The sequence below is a fragment of the Neofelis nebulosa genome, chromosome 14, assembly GCF_028018385.1.
Source record: "Neofelis nebulosa isolate mNeoNeb1 chromosome 14, mNeoNeb1.pri, whole genome shotgun sequence".
Classification (NCBI taxonomy): Eukaryota; Metazoa; Chordata; class Mammalia; order Carnivora; family Felidae; genus Neofelis; species Neofelis nebulosa.
The window spans coordinates 8,679,844-8,697,488 of record NC_080795.1 but is presented as its reverse complement, the minus strand read 5'-3'; the positions used below and the strand labels follow the sequence as shown (position 1 = coordinate 8,697,488).

Here is a 17,645-nt window from a genome sequence, read left to right as displayed (position 1 = left end):
ACAGTAATTCTTCTCATTATGAGAACACGATGCTATGCCAAGGAAATTATTCCAATGCAGGGGAATGTTAAAGGCTGCGTTTCTTCTCCTCGCCTCTCGCCTGTCCTCACTCAGTGCTCCCTCCCCACTGTCCTGTGTCATTTCTCAGCACGAGATGGCCTGCGTCATTTCCTGGCCCGGTAGTCGTGAGGGGGAATGAAAAGACTTCTTTTCTGTTGTCCTAATTATGTTTTGGAATTTGTTTTAAACAAGTTCATCTCAACTCTAAGAGATTGTAGCGTCAAACCCCATCACACAAGAATCCCACTGTTACCAGGTCAGCTCCTTAGTAGGTCAATAACGGATCTGTTATGCTTTTCCCACTTCCAGCCAGGAAAATCTAGGCGTGTGTTAGTGAGAGTCTGTATGTCCAAAATAGAAAATATTGTGCACCGCAGCTGCCTCTTTCTCTTCTTTTGTGTGTAACTCTCACAGAAAACAACTGCTTAACTAGATGTGTGACAGGAACCACAGTATTCCTGCCTGAGTCTTCAAACCCCGCCCCCATCCCTTCTGTAACACTGTTGGCCCCAGGGAGCAGGGTCTCGCTCTGCCCCGACCCCGACCGCGACAGGGCTCTAAACACCTGCCAGAGGGATGCTGCAGGAAAAGGCAGCAGGCAGGCTGAGCATCCGCTGGGTGGGAAACGTGACTGAAATTGGACTCGCTTCCGCCGAGGTGAGCAAAGAACATCTGTCTTGTTCATTTTCTACTCTGGATCTTTCTTTCTTTAGTCTCCTGCCCCATCAACCCCTGCCAGATAGTGAGGAGGGGTAAGGTCTTTTAAATCCACCAGTTCCTGCTCTGGTGGGGTCTCAAGGTTTCCAGCCATCTCCTTCCCTGTGACAGCCGTCTTTGCAGGAGCAGGCTTCATCCCACCCCACCCGCCACCCCCTGTGCCACCACAGTGGTGGTTGGTGGCAGATTCATGAGCTCACCACATCCTTGGGTGGCCGCAGGGGCGTAGCCTGAGGGCTGTGGGCCAGCAGGTGCTGGGACTGCTGTCTGGACCCTTGTTGGCCTTCATAGGAGAGGAGAGGAAATGTAGGGCTCTGGTTCCTACTCAAGCTGCTCATGTCAGCTCCTCACCCCCAAGTTTGGGCACCTCAGGGTTGTGCTTGTCTCTGTCAGGACTGACATACTTCTCGGCTGCTGACTTGACCCTGCGTTGGCTCTCGCAGGTACTGGGTGTCTCATCCTGTCTGTCCTGCGTTCCTCAATGATGGGTTCACCACGTGCCCTAAAGCACACCCCCAGGTGCTCACCTATTGGTTCCGACATCAGCTACTCTGTCTCTCCTCTGGACATAGAAAAGTCTGAGACCCTTCCATGCCACCCTGGTCAAAACCAGCCCGTGGTCACCGAAAGCAGACCTCTTCTGCCTAAATACCCCCAACTGACACTTTATTTACTCTGATGTAGCTGCTGGATACTTCTAGTGCACTAGAATGTACTAGAATGCACTAGAATTTACAACAAACACCACCTGATTTACCCAGATCCCAATGGGTCAATGGGGCAAAAATCCACTTGCTTTCAGCTTTAATCTCATCTATCGACCACCACTCTTTGTATCTGTGTGTGGGCATAGGATTAATGCAGCCACAAGGGTTTGGTGACTGCCTTCCTTCCACTTCCCATTGTCAATCCATAGGCCAGAATGAGTCCGTCAAGATGACAACTACCTGCGTCATAAGGTCCTCCATTCCAAAGGGGCATCTGCCCTGGAATCATAATGGCTGATGAAGTAGAGTCAGAAAACTATCCTTGCAGATAGAGAAAATTCAACATATTACCCCATGATACTTCCTTCAAGCTTTCTACCCTCTCAAAAAAATAATAAAATAAATAAAAGTAAAAACACTATACGTCATTAGTAATTGTTAAAGCAAAAGGAAACATGGCCATTCATTTCAGTGTTATTGAACTTCGGTAATCAAACTCTATGATGGAACAGGATGATTTAGGGAAAATTCCTACTGTGACAAGTTGTTAGAACTAGACATCCCAGAATCCCTGAGAGCATTTGGGACATTTCTATTGTGTGGATGAGATGAGAATATTGTGCAATGCTGCAGGTTTAAATAACTTATCCTTGGTTCTTGGTCCTTGGTCCAGCGAAAGAGTGAGGACCAGAACTTACAGGTGTTTGACTGCCTCTGAATTAGATACAATCAACCCCATTATTTCCGGGGGTAAAATGTGGATAAAAGGGAAACAAAACAAGCAACCAAAAAGGGAATCAGGCCAAGGCAAGGTATACACTCAGCATAGTCCCCGGAACAAGAGCAGATGCAAACTGGGGAGACTGGGAAGAGCCTGGGGTCTCCAGACAATTAGGCGCATGAAAGAAACACAGGGCCATATTGGTCCAGTCATCCAACAAAAGCCTTAATAGATCTTCATCACGGACCAGACACTATGGTAAGGCAGGGAAGAGTAAACTAGCCATCTGGAACCAGAAAGCACAGATTCCAAGAACAAAATGAAGGAGGAGGCCACAAAGTAAGCAAGACATTGGATGGACGAAAGGCAGAAATAGACAGGAGAGTCTGGATCCCACAAGATGTCTCAGCAAACCCCACCCCGTTTAGAAGGCTGCATACTGAATCAACCATCTGCCCCCAGACAAGGAGCATCCGACTGTTTCGAGCTAAGGCAGGAAGCTCTCCCAAGAAGGCACCGGCAGGAATGCACAACAAACGCCACCGGAACACAGCCACGTCCCTTCTCGCACTCTACCTCCCAAACTGTTACGACGCCCATCTTCAACTTTGCTGCTTCTTCTCCCCAAAATAATCACATGCACTTACTAAGGCAAAGGTATGTAGCTGGCTAAACGTTCACTTTCTCATGATCATTAGTTAGACAGATTCTCCTCCTTCCTTTTCGTATTTTTTTCTGCTCTCTACACTCCTTACCCAAGCAAGGGAAACCAAGAAAATGAGAACAGTAAGAACCATTTTTTGACTAGGATGATTCCAGCAAAAACGGCTTTCTAATTACAAGAAAACCTCCAAATGGTGATACAAAATCCCCCACTAAACCAGATTTTGCTTTACAGAATGGAGGACGGAAATGCATCCCATAACCCATCTGCAAAGTAGTTCTGTTGGTTAAGAGCATAGGGCACCTAACTGTTATTCGGTATCTTTTAACAATGCATTGCATTATAAAGGTTACACCTAGAGGATTTTTTAAACTGTTTTTTAAATTTACATCTGCCTTGTTCCAAAGAGGATTTAAGATGGAAAAAAAAAAAAGGTCATTTCCATTTGTATGTGGCTGGTTTGCTTCGATTTCCTATCCCCCAAGTGGTCCTCAGGAGGTCAGCATAACCCTAGTGCTCAGTTCGCCTTGCATTTCTTTGCTGTCCTGTTTTATGTTTTATAATCCTTAAGGAAGAAAATGCATACACGTCTTATAGAACTTTTATGTACTAATTTAACTCTTCCTCCTTTTTGGCTCTTTCATTCATTTGCTAATGTTTCACTACTTCCACCCTTCAGAGAGATGTCAATTACGAGTATCCTGTTACACGGCAACCCATGCTGACCACTGCATCGAACTAACTCGTCTGTTTTCTCCAGGCTTCACACCTATTCCGATAGGAAGGGGGAGCGATCAGTGCATATTCTGCTTGAAATCCTTAGCCTAGAATCCCAGCCCTCCCTTCTCTGGCCTCCGACCACTTTTGTGGCTTTCCTACACATTGCATGCTCTGGCTATATTAGCCTGTTCTCTGGTGCCTTGTTTTCCTATCGCCATCTTTGTACTCCCTACTCTCCTTCCATCTCGGTATGTTCGCCCCAAATCATGCTTTGAAATCTTCCTTATCCTCCACCCCTTTCACACGTCCCTGGCGTCCAGTTGTCCAACAATCCTCTGTTGTAGATATTACATCCGGGCCTCATCCACACATCTGCGTGCAGGAATTAGACCTGCCACTTTGCTTCCTGCTCTATGACTTCTCACCTTTGAATCCCGACCAGTGCCCGCCATTGTCATGCCCCATTGACCTCAAGAGGCAAAACTCTCAGCCTATCATTCCTCACACATCCATTCATCCATCCAACAAATATTTCCTGGGTACCGAATACCTGCGAGGGTTCATCGTGTTGATGTAGACTTGGGAATACCTTCCCCTTTCCTTTTGACCAACTTTCTGCCTAATCTCTTCTTGAACTCATGGCCCCACACTTCAGGCCCTGTGGATTTAACTCATCATCTTGACACTGCAGAATTGAATTCCACTGTCCTCTTCTGTTTCTCATGAAAACCACTGGCTCCTGGAAGTGGTCCCACTGAGTCCAGTTCCTGAACCAATATTCAGATGTTTTCCAAACAGGATAGCATCCCACCATCCCTCGATTGCTGCCCTCACATGCAAAATTCATTTATTTCTAGATCCGCATTTAGATAGTATAGGTTGTCAGGCTCATGACGATGAATACGTGCTAGATAAATGCTTTATAATTTCATCTGGATAACTATAAGAGTGAAGTATTATGTGTGACTTTTAGCGACAACTAACACTTGTAAAAAAATCATCAAAATTAATATATACAAACTCCTACTTTAAAAAAAAATTTTTTTACATTTATTTATTTTTGAGAGACAGAGTGAGACAGAGCACGAGTGGCAGAAGGGTAGAGAGAGAGGAAGACACAGAACCTGAAGCAGACTCCAGGCTCTGAGCTGTCAGCACAGAGCCCGATGCGGGGTTCGAACCCACGAACCACGAGATCATGACCTGAGTTGAAGTCAGACTGATTAACTGACTGAGCCACCCAGGAGCCCTCAATCTACTACTTTCTTAAGTGTGACTTATATAGTACAAGATCTGTTGCTTTCTATTGCATTTCAGTGAGGTTGTAGGAAAATAGTATTTCCCAGTTGTGACTTTGATCTCTTTCGGAGACACTTTGGCTCAGCAAGTGATTAGGTTTGAATCAAGCTAAGGCCATTTCATAAAGTAGCTGGGCTTTTTCCAAGATGCTGGCGGGGTACTTCTAAAGTAACAAAGCCCGTTCACTTTTCAGCTAATATAATCAATACACACGGAGATGGGAGCAAGGGAAGGAAAAATCATCCTATGGCAGAATCCAGACTGTGCTAAGACTGCTTGCTGGTAGCAGAGATTTTTTACGTCATGAGAAAGTCCCTTGTTGGGAAAAGTATGCTTTTCAAGCTTTCTACTGATGTAGGGTTAAACCAGGGTATCGAACAAAGGACAAATGCCACTGGGTGTTTTTGACTGACCAGTCCCCCACTGTCACCGATGGAGGACAGAGCCCCCAGTGGGAAAACACAGGCAGGGCACCAGGGTCTGCCCAGCCATACAGCAGAAGTAGCCGCGGACGGAGAGATGGCATAGTTAGGCCACCCCTTGTCATTTATTATGGAGAACCACACGACAACTGCCAGTAATTTTCACCCAACGACTAACTCCTGCTTCCTGAAGTAGTACAAAATGTCAATTCCCTTTCACGAAATGTTCTTCCCATATGAAAATACTAATTGTTATAGTGAGGACCACATAAGATTATACATGCAGGGTGCCCCGCAACAGAGTAGGCGTTTGATACGTGCTGACTTTGCAACAAATATTTCAAATGATCTAGAGTATCGGGCTTGGGTTTTCTTCTTTTCTCTGTTATCCAAACCAAATAGGGGTTTCCTTATGGCAGGACCCATAACTAATTCTTCCACATGCTCTAATGTAGACCGTCATCTACCTCCTCAAGCATGAACTTTGTATAAAGAATCACTGTAAAGTGGGGCGCCTGGGTGGCTCAGTCGGTTAAGTGTCCGGCTTCAGCTCAGGTCACGATCTCACGGTTCATGAGTTCGAGCCCCGCGTCAGGCTCTGGGCTGGTGGCTCAGAGCCTGGAGCCTGCTTCCGATTCTGTGTCTCCTTCTCTCTCTGCCCCTCCCCCATTCATGCTCTGTCTCTCTGTGTCTCAAAAATAAATAAACATTAAAAGAAAATTAAAAAAAAAAAAAAGAATCACTGTAAAGAGACTGAGTTCCATTCGTGACTTGTAACATGCATACCCCTGTCAGATTCCTTTCTTGAAAAAATATAATCTCTTCCAAAATTTCCATCTAATTCCCTAGAGTTTCAAGAAATAATGTCTTTTTTGAATCATAGGAATGAGTTAATATTTTTGTTTTTTACCCTTTGTGAAAGAGTCCAATGAGAACAGCTTGACCAAGGTTATATCTTCATAGATTATCATACAGAGGTCTGACTTTGGCTTTTTAGAAGACTGATATAATTTACCACTTGTCTCTAAATGTCCAAAATGTCCAAAAGTTACTGAACAATAAGAATGAAGAGTACATGGTGCGCCTGGATAGCTCAGTCAGTTGAGCATCTGACTCTTGGTTTCAGTTCAGGTCATAATCTCACAGTTTTTGGAATCAAGCCCCGCGTCGGGTTCTCTGTTGACAGTGTGGAACCTCTTGGGATTCTCTCTCCCTCTCTCTGTCCCTCCCTTCTCTCTCAAAATAAACAATTTTTTTTAAAGAATAAAGGACACACAAGATGGCATATGAGGTATAAGAAAACATTGAAATAATTGCATTTATACTCTTAACTGAAACCTGTTAAGTAATGCACAGCAAAAAAATGCAGCTAAAATGTCCAAAACCAATAGTCACAGTGTTTTTCTCAAGGATTATAAAAAGGGTAAATTTTTTCAGTATTTCTGTGGCTGAATTCTTCCAATAGAGGACTTCATTTTAGTCTCTGTCTTCCCTAGTTATATTTCAGTTTGTATAACGTTTTACAGTGTTTAAAGACACTACCATAGTAGTGTCCTTCCAGCCTGCCAGCAATCTCACAGGTCAATACAAATCAGTGACCAGCCTGATCTTTGAGCCTTTTCTGAAGCATCTGGATGCTTGGTCCCTCAGCTTCCTGTATTGGGGAGTTTATTTCCTTCCAAGGCACCTCATTCCACACTTAGACTTTGTGCCTCAGGGACCTCTTGTAAATATTTTACCCAACAAAGCACTATGAACTGCATACCTAAAAGAATTATGAGATTGATATTACCAGGTTATGTAAAAATACATCCATTTGATCCCAACCTGTGCCATTTTTAAAAGGCAATAAAATACCATCTCGAAGTAATTCGCCAAAACCAACATCATTTTGTTCTTTAACAATGAAAAAGTGAGGCTTAAACCATAGCTACTTGATGATACCCAGAATCCCTCCATAGATGAGTAACAGCTGAAACCAGAGTCCAGATGTTCTGCTCTCTAGTAACTCTCTTCAATAACGTCTCATTGCCAACCAGGAGCTGCCAAGTCCTTCCTGAGTTGATATACACATCAAATGATGACATGAGTTACAACCAGTGTGCTCTTCTCCCCTGTTGATTTGGCTGGAACTTTTGACTACAAACAAAGCCTAGATTTCAGCATATTGTCTCTGATAAAAGTCAAATTTGAAAATTTACGGGTCCTTCTGATAAAACAAGGAAGTATATTGAGCCTGGTTCGAAACTGCGTATGTCACCAGATGCTTTCTCACCAAAGAGAATTCCAAGGATACAGTGCAAATGATACTGTTTTGGAGGGGAGTCAGGAGAAAGAGCCTCCCGAAGATCTTGCCAATTCGGAGAGTTTCTGATTCCCTGAGCACGTTTTTATCTGAATGGCTGTCGTGGGGATGTGAGTTCCATTTGGTTCTCCGAGATTCCAGCTTATGGAACTAGATTTTGTTGCTTTACATATCACGTTGGTACTTTAATGTAGATGTGTACCAGCATCATTATGAATTAGTCTCTTTGCGTCACGAACATCCTTCAAATAAAGCAGTGAACAGAAGTTCAGCAATTTCTGAGTTGTACTTCGTTTTGTTCCAGAAATTGTATGCCCAAGCACTTTCATATCCCACCAGTTATCAAATTATTTTAAATTGGCAGTATTTTTAAAGACAGTATATTACTTTGTGTCTCATATATCAGCAGGTGCTGACATTACTTAGAGTTTTTGAGTCATGGGACAGTTTATCATAGTAGCCTTAATTATTTCTCTGCAACTATAAAAATGGACCCTTAAAAGTAGCATTGGGGGGGTTAATCCTTGACACCTGGATAAAAATAACCAGAGATCTTTAAAAATCTCCTGCACTCAGGCACATAATTGGGCACAAAAGATCAGGTACAATTTGTTTTTGTCATTGTGTTCTCCGTGATATAATTTTTAATTATAGCAGAGAACTCAACGTTCATTCCTTGAACGTTTAAGCCGCAATTTTTCTTTTCTACCTGCAGTTCCTTTATTCAGGTTTACCTCTCTTTTGACGTGGATTGTTTGAGTTCCTAACTCAACGATAGACCCACAGCTTACTCATTTTCTCTTGTGCAGTGGTGAGATGATAAGTGTATGGCTTCGAAAATACCGCATAACCCTGCAGATAAAAGGAATCATGGTTTTCCCTAATGAGGAAAATGTCTTGAGAAGGGTCTACGATCGTCCCTTCCTCTCTTTCATTCTTCAAGCTAGGAGCAGCTAGCTGCCTTTGGCACTTGACACAATTATCTGGATACAGCATGACAGTCACCAGCTTTGTACTTTCTCAAACAGTAAATCCACACTCCATTGCCTCCCCCTGACTTTAATCAAGTAGGAAGCCCTCGGCGAGGCTGCAGGTGGCTGATTTGGCAGTCATCATCGCTCTGGACGCTCGAGTTTGGTTTCTCGGCCTGATTCATCTGCAAATGTGCCGGGGGCCTCAGGAATAGCTTGTTCACAGAGCCCAATTCATAGCAGGCTGACCTGGGTGAAAAACCCAACTAAAAGGGGAAACAGCACTTTCTGGCAGAAATTCTGCTGGGACATCAACAGTAAGATCTAAAGACACCTTGAGGGAAAGGGGTAATAACAGTAATAATAATAATAATAATAACAACAGTAATAATCATGATAGTAATGAAAGCAACAGTTAATAACAGACACAAGGGAGTGAAAAGAACCGTGCTTGGACACACCTGTTAGGACCAGGGCCCTATTTCCACAGAGAATGTGTCAATCTCAGTTTTCCTCAGGTCTCTCTTTTCTAGACCTTGAGTTGCCCCACCCTGTCTTCTGGTACAATAATTATGCTGTTTCAAGAAGAATGGCCAAAACTGCCCTTAGGAAAGAACAAAACGTGAGTTATAGAATCCTTAACACAGAGATATACTTTGCCTCGTTATTGAAAGTGGTGAAAACGGGATTAACACACTACACGGGAAAGAGGATGATGAACTGCCTCAACGGAGCCCCTGTGCAGAATCTGCTCCCTGTTCCGCCTCTGGAGCCGCCCAGGTCAGGCTTCCCTCTAAAGTGGGGGGCGCAGCATAAGTGCTCAGAATGAGCGCTGTGAACACGGCCGCAAAAATACCTAGCGCCTCATATTTGAATGACACTCCAGTAAGAGGAGTTATTATCACTATTATTATCATCGTTAGAAAAAAAATATGGTTTAATTTACCCCTTGGACCGTCAGGAAGCCATGAGAACAAGGTTCGTCAAGGTTGTGATAAAATGGAAGACGTAATGTCCCATTGATCGTGAAAAATCATAAAATAAAAAAAAATTTCAGCCCTGAAAAATAACATAGCACAGAAACAAAGACCTGAAAAACATCTCCAGTCACTAAATGTGCATATTTTGGAAGGTGAGACTTTGAGTAACTTTTCCTAGCCATAGTTTTTTGTTTTTGTTTTTTTTTAATTGCCAGAACTTTTATGTTCATTATAGACATATATTTTCTGGCAGGAGAAAATACAGGCTTATTTCATTCTAAGAGGCTCCTCGCCAGGTCAGCACCACTAAAAGCTAATGTTCCCCGGCTGCTCTTTATGGCCCCAACCACTGTTGTAAGCACTGTACACGGATGACCTCACCAAGTCCTTATAATGACACGATGAAGTCGGTATTATTATTATTCCCATTTTATAGATAAGACAACTGAGGCACAGAAAGGTCAAGAAGACCGCACAGCTTCTAAATGGTGAAAATTTTCCCGAGATCACCCAGCTCGGAAGCAGTGAAGCCAGGACTGAACCTCCGGAGTCTGACTTGGTGTTAACCTGCCCAGAGCGGCCCAACCCCACACTGCCCCACCCCAGCAGCCATCACCCTGTATGCGGCACCCTCCCTGCACACCCAGAGACCCCGACTCTCCTCCAAAAATCTTGGGCTTCCACTTGCCACCTGAGAGCCAAGGACATGTACACTATCCAGCTCCTTCTCTAGCTAGCTGAATACCTGTCATCACCTCTTCTTCATGGATCCCACCTACACTAATCTTGTAACACTCAGAATTCTGTCCTCCACCAGTTCATGAAACCCTGAACAACCTGGCCCAGTTACTGAACCCCAAAGCCATCTTCTTAAATCCTTCTAGAGAGATAGCACCAGGGCATCCCCAAATGGTGCCGAATGTGGGTAGCTGAGAACAACATCCTTTTAATTCCTCTATACCAATATTTACACTAATAACTATACAGGGCTGCTTGTGGACTCACATCTGTATTTCCCTATCTTCGGTTTATTTTGGTTTATTGGGGGGAATCCCTATGCACTTAATTCAAGACTGTGTTATAATAAAGATTATATCTGGTTTTGTCCCCCACTTCCTGGCACAGAGCTTTCAAAAAAAAACCCTTGGAATTTCTGAAGTGAAAGAGTGTCTTGTTATGCTAATGAGGTGACTCCTGGTGGGCCCCTGGATAGCTTCGGGTTGGGGGCTGGTCTCTAGAGAGACTTAGCCCACAATTAGCGGGTTGGAACGTTCAACCACCAGACCTTCAGGAAGGGGAGGTAAGTCCAATAATGTGGCCAATGATTTAATCAACCATGCCTATGTAATGAAGCTCCATTAAAAATCTGTACACCTAGGCTCCAGGAAGCTTCCCGGTGGTGCACATGTGATTGTGTCCTAAGGATGATGTCTTAATTCTATGATAAGAGGGCACGGAATCTCTGCCTTCCTTCCCAGACCTTGCCCTAAGTTTATCCTCTAAAACTAAAAAAAAAAATTAAAATATTAAAAAAAGAACTATAACCACAAGTGGCATTTTCTGAGTTCTATGAGGCATTCTAGTGAATTTTCAAACCTGAGAAGGTCGTCAGTCAGAAGTTCGGGTGCCCTGGGGACCCTGGAACTGGCATCTGAAGTAGGGCTATGGAAGGAAGTAAAATTTGCCACCCCCAAATGTGCCTCTGTGGCATCTGTGGGGTATTTTAGGCTGATCGTTTTTAAGAGGCAGAAGACTCGGGAAGTTTTCTTCTTGCCTCCCCCCAACTGCCTGAAAGAATTTAGCTAGAGGGCCCATTCCAGGAAGGGAGCAACGACCATACATAACTACAGTATAATATGAATGAGGTATGGTGGACAGGGAAGAACCTAGCCAATTCTGCTTGTTAGAATTTCTCTATGTCTCATGATTTCTGAGTGGTCCGGCAAAGAATTGTTGACCAAGCATTTACTCTTTTCTATCTTCTTATAAATTGTCTCCCTTCCCTTTGAAGTCTGAAGCTCCTCATCCCTTCTCATTAGCTCTGGATGCCACATAACTTCAATTGTCTGACTGCCTATGCACCTCGTATTCTTAAGGATCCTTTGCACATACGTAATTAAGTCTGATTTTCTGTTAATCTTTCTCATGTCAATTTAAGTCTTAGACCAGCCAAACGAATCTTGAAGAGTAGAGTAAAATGTTTCCTCCTCAACAGTTACCTGTAGAGAACTGTACATGCACAGTTATGTAATCTGAGGCTAATTCTGAGCGGGTAGAATTGAATGGCGGTACACCTAGATGGGGTAAAAAAAAGAGCTATAATGATCAGCCTTAACTTCCTAGGACCTGATCAAAAGCACCCAGGTTCAGCCAAAGTCTGTCTCCCCACATTGTCACTGAAAATCTCTGCTTGGATTCAGATTACAGGCCAGGGTATAAGTCAGGGATATACACTTGACTCTTGAACAGCACAGGTTTGAACTGCATGGGCCCACTTATATGTATGTTTTCAGTAAATACACCGGAAAACTTTTTGGAGGTTTGTAACACTTTGAAACAACTCGCAGGTGAACTACATAGCCTAGAAGTACCAAAAAAATTTTAAGAAAAAGTTAGGTATTATTATACAAATATAGTACATACTACATATAACATACAAAATAAGTGTTAATTGACAGCTATTGGTAAAGCTTCTGGTCAATAGTGGGCTGTTGGTAGTTAAGTTTTGGGGGAATCAAAGTTATGCCTGGATTTCTTACCACATGGGGGTCAGTGCTCCTAACCCCTTGTTGTTCAAGAGCCAAGCGCATGACAAAGCTATATGAGAAAGGCATCACAAACAGTGCCAAGAGTATCTGCATCTAAGACAAATGCGGACTTTAAATATTTCATACTGCAATAGAGAGCCACAACAATGCCTTTTGAGTTACTGCCAAGCATAACAGATAAAAAACATAAACAAAACAAACCACTCTTAGGACATAGAATGTCCAGGCCAGCACGCAACACAGCAGAGGACAGGCTGAGTGGCACAGAAAGGCCTAGCAAGATGTAGCCTTCCTTGGAGACAATAGGGGGCATGTTCTAAGGCCAGCCCTTAGAGGGTGTTTCATGGAGGACTGGTCCACCAATGTTAACAACTCTTGGAAAGACCAATCTGAATTCCCAATAACAGGGGCCAGGTAAGTAAATTATAGGACATCCTTGTACAGAAGACGATGTAGCCATTTATAAATCATGCTGTAGAAGTATAGTCTTGAAGAAAGCTATTCACTGATAAAGTCGGAACCATGATTTACTGAACAGTATACATGGATTTGTCCTGGAGGAAGGGGCTGGTCTGACTCAGTCCCCAATCCCATTCTCCCCTCCTTCTAGCATCTTTCCTCAGGCAGCCCTCTGGCAACCATCCCTAGCTTCTCGAATGATAGTTTTTTCCCAGGTACTCTTCCCTCTATTGGAAGAAGGAAATAAGGAATCAAGGTAGGGAGGGGGAAAGAAGGGAATGGTCTTTTCTTCAGTCTTGTTTCCTAAGGTTTCACCTAAGTAACCTGATGCCTTGGTACACTAATGGTTGAAGATCACCACAGAGTTGGTATGTTTACCACTACAAGCAGGATACTTGGTTCTAAGGGAGACACTGAGCCAATGAGGGACTCATTTATTCACTGAGCAGAAACTGGGCATTTAGGGAGTGCCAGAATATAAGGAAGACTAAGAATAGAGAAAAAAAAGATGAGCCAGCCTTCCAGAAGAGCAAGATGATGGTGGCATGATCCCCATGCACCAGGAGCCTTGAAACAAGGAAGCGAACAACTGTCTGGAAAAGGAAGGAGAAAAAGGAGGTCATAGTCCACCGGGCCCCTAAAAGCTGAAGAGGAATTTGCCATATAGAAAGGGATGATAGGTAATTCCAGGAAGGAAAAATGAATATAAAACAGTAGGGTTCAACTTTCTTTATCAACAGTGAGAGCAAGTTCGGTGTAACTGGAGGCTAAAAAGTTAGTGGGTCTATAACTTCATCACAAGACTTCACTCATTATTTTTGAATCGTTGTCTTATCTATTTACCCTTCCAGACTGCAAGTTTCCTGAGAGTGTCTTATCCATCTTTATTTTCCTGTTTCCTGGTACACACTAGACGTGCAATAAATTTTGTTGAATCAAACCAGGTGAGAGGTAAGTGGGGTCAAATGTAAAGGATTCTATGCCATACTGAGCTTGGACTTCATCCTATACACAACTAGGGTGGGATCAGACGCTACTGAAGACTTTGAGCAACGATGAAAAGAACCACATGTGTCTTTTAGGGAGGAAAATCTGGTAGCTCTGTGTGTATTGAGGGTGAAGGAGAACAACTACAGTGGTGAGGGATTTGAGGAAAGAGGGGAAGCAGTAGAATTGTGATGATTTCACAGATTTAGGATATTTACACCACAGCATCAGTAGAGTTTGGTAAGCCAGAGATTACTAAAGTTGTAGTGAAAGCAAACTCCACAGAAAACAGGCATCCACCATGACTGAGAACAGAGAAGGCAGTTAGGTTTTAAGCTTAAAGGAGAAAAACCCCTAAGTTTTAGACACATTAACTTCGATCTCTGCAAGGCTTCGGGGGAAAGCAATTTGTAAGGAATTGAAAATCTGGATCTGGGCCTTGAGACAAAATGGAAGTGATACAGATTTGGTAGATGTCCTCGGAGAACTTGAAAACAACTGAGGATGTGACCCAGAGTAACTCACATAAAGGGTCAGGCAATGGAGGATGTCTTCTAGACGTGGACAGAAGAGGGAAGGATGATTGAATGTGCACAGATAGGTGAACTCTGAAAGGGCCTCAGGGCATTGGCAACCCCACTGGAAGGGATTTCAGAATAACTGTGGTGTGTCGTGACAAGTTACCACGTGGATGAGACTTGAGGAATTGGAGACTTCCATGAAGGAATCTCCAGTGACCCAATGTCTGCATGATATGCTGCTACGGGAGGTCAGTCCTGACAGTCCACCCTTCTGAGTGCCAGGTCGCCTCTCTTCTGCCACCATCACCCACAAGCCCAGGGTTTGAGGCAGAATCACAAAGACATTACTACAATTCCCAGGACAGACTTGCAAAGGAAAGTCCTATCTCCCACATAGACTAAAGGGGGGTGGGCGGGAGGGTTTTGCATTAGCCTCTTGCATCATCTGTCTCCCGAACCCAGATACTTTCATTTAGATGTGCCGGTATCTGTTACCCAAAGCTGAAAACCACATAAAACAAACTCATTCTGAATTTCATTTTGCCTCTGCACTAAGTGTATGGCTTAGATCCTTTGGGCCCAAGAAAGACTTAAGCCACTCTGACAAAGAAGCATTTGGAAAATGACGTACCGGCTCGCCACTCAGATTTCACAACCATATGTCTGTGTACTCAAGCTCTTTGCTACCTAATAAGACAGCCAAAAATGTCAGTGTTTTGAAAAGTAGATTTCACCATATTTCCAAAATTATAAACATCAATTTACTATAAATAATAAGATATTACAATAAGTTCAGCACAAAGTCATTGTTCTAATTTCAATACAAATACAAGGTTACCTTTAACATATTAGCTGATATTTTTTAAAGCTTTAATATTTTTAATGGCGTCATTATCAAAATAACTCCATATTTCAATTATAACAGTTTAGGAAAAAGATAAAGAACGATGTTATTTCAGAAAAGAACAAAGTTTGAGTAATAATACTGTCATACCCTGGAACTCAAAGCAATGTGTTTGCTGCCTTTATGAAAAAGAATAAAATGCCACCTTATTTTGAAAATTACTCAGAACTTATCAAAACAACAAAGTAAGGGGAATGACTATTATAAAATGGATTCAACTGTTAGGCTTTGGGGAGGGAAGGATTATAACCCTTCAAAAATATGTGTTTTCCAATGACATATGCACTTATACTTCACACCTACTTTTATATTCATGATCTTGGGTAGAACAGAGAGAAAAAAAAGAAAGACCATGCACACATGTGCTTTTATTATTAATCAGCTTTTGACATTAAAGCCGTATTTTGCTTCTGGTTGAAAAATAATTCCATGAGAAAAAACAACAAACAGCAAAACAAAACAGTAAAGCTATATCTCCACACTTAATGTCAAAATCAAGAGCAAATGGGACCAATTATTTCTCATGAGAGCAAACTTTTAAAAGATACCTAAGTAGCTAAAAGATACGTCCTCTCTCGGTGGGAATGCAAACTGGTCCAGCCACTCTGGAAAACAGTGTGGAGGTTCCTCAAAAAATTAAGAATAGATCTACCCTATGACCCAGCAATAGCACTGCTAGGAATTTACCCAAGGGATACAGGAGTACTGATGCATAGGGGCACATGTATCCTAATGTTTATAGCAGCACTCTCAACAATAGCCAAATTATGGAAAGAACTTAAATGTCCATCAACTGATGAATGGATAAAGAAATTGTGGTTTATATACACAATGGAATACTACATGGCAATGAGAAAGAATGAAATACGGCCTTTTGTAGCAATGTGGATGGAACTGGAAAGTGTGATGCTAAGTGAAATAAGTCATACAGAGAAAGACAGATACCATATGTTTTCACTCCTGTGTGGATCCTGAGAAACTCAACAGAAGACCATGGGGGAGGGGAAGGGGGAAAAAAGTTAGAGAGAGGGAGGGAGACAAACCATAAGAGATTCTTAAAAACTGAGAATAGGGGCACCTGGGTGGCACAGTCGGTTAAGCATCCGACTTCAACCAGGTCACGATCTCGCGGTCCGTGAGTTTGAGCCCCGCGTCAGGCTCTGGGCTGATGGCTCGGAGCCTGGAGCCTGTTTCCGATTCTGTGTCTCCCTCTCTCTCTGCCCCTCCCCCGTTCATGCTCTGTCTCTCTCTGTCCCAAAAATAAAAAAAAAATAAAAAAAAAAAAACAAACTGAGAATAAACTGAGGGTTGATGGGGGTGGGGGGGAGGGGAAAGTGGGTGATGGGCATTGAGGAGGGCACCTGTTGGGATGAGTACTGTATGGAAACCAATTTGACAAAAAGTTACATTAAAAAAAAAAGATATGTCCTCTCTCCAACAGTTAACCAAATCAGTCCACGTCTAGGATGAAAAGAACCTCAACCTCTTTGTAGCTGCTTTCCTCTGCCTCAAATGCTTGTTCCCTGGTTCTATACATTTCCGGGTCCTTCTTGTACTTTGTAAGCAGATCAAGTCTTCAGAGAGGTGTTCCTGGATAACTACCTAACATGAGTCTGAAACAAAATGTCTTCTCTCTTCTAGAATCCTGTCATTGTCTCTATTGCTCTAATCACCATCTGCAATCATTGTGTTATCCATTGTTCCCTTACATATTGTCAGGTCCAGGTCCTTCAATAAGTCACGAGGTTGTCCAGAACAGTAGCTCGCTCTGTCGTACTGTTCAGCACTCTCAGGCCTGGAACAGAGCCTGGCAGAGAGTGGACAAACACTCAACAAAATTAGGGACTCCACTAAAGTTTGTAATCAACCCCAGAAAAGAAGGTAGGTCTCCCATGCTCCACTTCAGACCCTGCCTGTCCACGTTCCTGCTCAGGCCATTCCGTCTCTGTAGGTGGAACCCACTGGGCAGAGAGTGTTTCTGAAAAACACACCCGGCAGAGGCCTCTCAGAAAGGGGTCAGTGTTTGGGACCAAGAAGAGAGAGGCGTCCTTGAGAAGGGAAGTCAAGCTTTCACACCACATCTGCAGCATGTTCCCACCATTCCTTCGGGAACAAAAGGGAGCTCCTTGGAGAATCAGCTTGCACTTGGAGCCCTCTGATGATCCCATCCAGCAGCAGCTGCATTAATCCCTCCCAGCCAACCATATTCCCAGCCTTTCATATTTCAAAGTCTCATAAACTTTGAACTGATACTAGGTTTATATGCAGTAAGTACTATGGCTTAGCAATCTGCAAGTGAGTTGCCATTCCCTCCTAAAGCATCAGTGCCTTAGACCTCAGTGCTCGATAAGTCAAGGCACCTCATCTGAGTTTCACAAAGGTCAGACCTTTGGAATTGGAACTTATTCTTTGGGGATAGGTCATACCACCAGCACCCACC

At 43.2% G+C, this 17,645-nt stretch overlaps 1 pseudogene; it reads left to right on the top strand.

Annotated features, from left to right (window-relative positions):
- The first annotated feature begins 636 nt into the window (after window positions 1–636).
- The window catches only part of LOC131494504 (small ribosomal subunit protein uS8-like), a 40,847-nt pseudogene continuing 23,838 nt past the window's right edge, over window positions 637–17,645 (top strand).